Genomic DNA, 2,883 nt, shown 5'->3' on the forward strand with positions numbered 1-2,883 from the left:
AATCCACCAGCCTTCTGGGTTGGCCGACTTGTTGCTGGAGCCTGCACTCCCATACCAGATCATTCTTCTCCATCTCTCCTCTCAGTGCCTGAGGGCCCCAGCTAGCCTCCTACCTGAGCGTCCATGGGACACAGTCCCAAGTTCCTGCTGCTTTATTGTGCACAGCCACTGAATTCTTCATTTTTTTTTTCTCCTTCTAGACCTATGTTTTATAGCCAAAAACACTCATCAGGACGCTTTCATAAACAAAAGAGCAAATTCTCCCTTAGGAAGAATCTTTCTAAGGATATTGTGATTCATAATAAGAAATACATATGTTTGCTCTTCATCTTACTGCTGGCACACAGCTCCTAAAACCCTTGTAACTTCCTAAGTGATGAGTAATGTGAGCATCTTTTGTTACAGTATTTGGTCTTTTGCCCTCAAATAGTTCCAATTTCTGAAGTAGCTCCAGAGTGAGAAAGGTGAAGGGAGCATCTTGTTATTCATTAACAAGCCCCTTTCAACCACACCTGAATTTATGTTATGGAGGTGATTTTTGGAAAGCCCCTGGATAACCACAGGATGGGGACTGGTCACCCAGGGAACCAATCAGGTGATTAGAGGGTTGGAACTTTCAGCCCCACCCCTCCCCCTCTGACCTCCAGGGAGGGGAGAGGGGCTGGGAATTGAGCTTAATCGTGAATGGCCAATGATTTTATCAGTCATGCCTCCATAATGAAACCTCCATAAAACCCCCCTAAAGTACAGGGTTCAGAGAGCTTCTGGGTTGGTGAATAGGTGGAGGTGCGGGGAGAGTGCTGTGCCCAGAGAGGGCCTGGGAGCTCCACATCCTTCCCCCGCATACCTTGCCCTTTGCATCTCTTCCATCTAGCTGTTCCTGAGTTATATCCTTTATAATAAACTGGTAATCTGGTAAGAAAAATTTTCCTGAGTTCCGTGAGCTGCTCTAGCAAATCAATCCAATCTGAGGAGGGGGTCTTGGAAACCTCCAATTTGCAGCCAATCAATCAGAAGCACAGGTAACAACCTGGGCTTGCAACTGGCATCTGAAGTGGGGGGCAGTCTTGTGGGACTGAGCCCTTAACCTGTGGGATCTGATGCTAACTCCAGGTAGACAGTGTCAGACCGAACTGAATTGCAAGACATCCAATTGGTGTCACAGAACTGCTGCATGTGGGGGAAAAAAACCACACATATCTAGTCTCAGAAGTGAAATATTCTGAGTGTTGTAGCAGAGAAAAACAAGAGTTTTTCATTTATACTCTCAGAGCAGTGGTTCAAACAGCAGCTACCTCCTAAAATGGTTTCTTCTCCCAGCTCCCTGTGTATTTATGCACTGAAAACATGCCTACCCTCAAGAATATTAAGGTTAATACTAGGGTTACCTCTGCATGGTGAGATCATGGTTAATTTTTATGGGTTTGTTTGTTTTATTGTATGTTTGTTTGGGGTTTGTTTTGCTTATCTGTTTCTACAATTAACAAATGAAACTGGTGCCATTCAAGACAAAAGGACAGAGCCTGCTGCTTCTGTACCTTTTAGCAAGAAACACAAAACCCTTCCCCAGGACTTCTCTGGTGGTGCAGTGGTTAAGAATCCGCCTGCCAAAAAAAAAAAAAAAAAAAAGAATCCGTCTGCCAGTGCAGGGGACACGGGTTTAAGCCCTGGTCTGGGAAGATCCCACATGCCGCGGAGCAATTAAGCCCGTGCACCACAACTACTGAGCCTGCCCTCTAGGGCCGCGAGCCACAACTACTGAGCCCACGCACCACAACTACTGAAGCCCACGTGCCTAGAGTCCGTGCTCTGAGACAAGAGAAGCCATGAGAAGCACAATGAGAAGCACACGCTTCTGCAATGAGAAGCACACACACCACAACGAAGAGTAGCCCCTGCTCGCCACAACTAGAGAAAGCCTGCGCGCAGCAACAAAGACCCACACAGCCAAAACAAAAACAAAAAAACTCTTCCCCAAAGCCTTCTAACACTGCCCCTCCCCCCTCCCCGCAGGCCCTCTCCCCCCACCCGGCTCTTAAACCTAAACCTCATTGGCCAGACTGTGTCACATGACCACAGCTCCGCGAGAGGAGGTGTAGTATTGTATTTTGGTTTTCCAACCTCAGCGACCTTGGTAGACAAAGGAGGTAACAGAGAGAGGGGTTGGGAATAATTATCAGGCTAAGCAACCAACAGTGTCAGCAACAGAAGTAGGACACACAGCGAAGAAAGAGGGGACTGTGCAGAGTTTTTCCCAGCCGGGGGTGGGTATTACCACTTTGCTGTGTGACCCTGGGTGTCCAGAAGAGACGCCTGATATTAAAAGTTAGTTAGAGCTCTGGGTTCTGGTTAAGACTTATCTCAGGCATCAAAATGAACCTTTCCCTGTCCTCATTAGTACTTTGTAGCAGTAGTAATTATTATTATTTTTTCAAATTTCAATAATTTATTTCATCTGACCCAGTATATCCAAAACACTATGATTTCAACATGTAACCAAGAGAAAAGTTATTAATGAGATATTTTACATTTTCTTTTTTCATACTCAGGCTCTGATATCTGGTGTGCACTTTGCAGCACATCTCAATTTGGATTAGCCACATTTCAAGTGTTCAATAGCCACATTTGGCTAGTGGCTACCAAACTGGACTGCACAGCAAGCTCTAAAGAGAGCTGATCTAGAGCTAGAGGGAGCTCTAAAAAGACTTTGATCTAGAGTTAGAGAGCTCTAGAGTACTAGCAATAGTAATTATTATTACTATTTACAAAGTGCTTTTTTCTTTTAGTAGATTATTGCTATCTTTGTATTACAGTTGAAAAAGTAAACTCAAGGAGGTTAATATTGGTAACAAATTTACATTTAAAAGGGCACTGACTCTTTCC

Source organism: Lipotes vexillifer, unplaced genomic scaffold (assembly GCF_000442215.2).
Source record: "Lipotes vexillifer unplaced genomic scaffold, Lipotes_vexillifer_v1.1 scaffold1191, whole genome shotgun sequence".
NCBI lineage: Eukaryota > Metazoa > Chordata > Mammalia > Artiodactyla > Lipotidae > Lipotes > Lipotes vexillifer.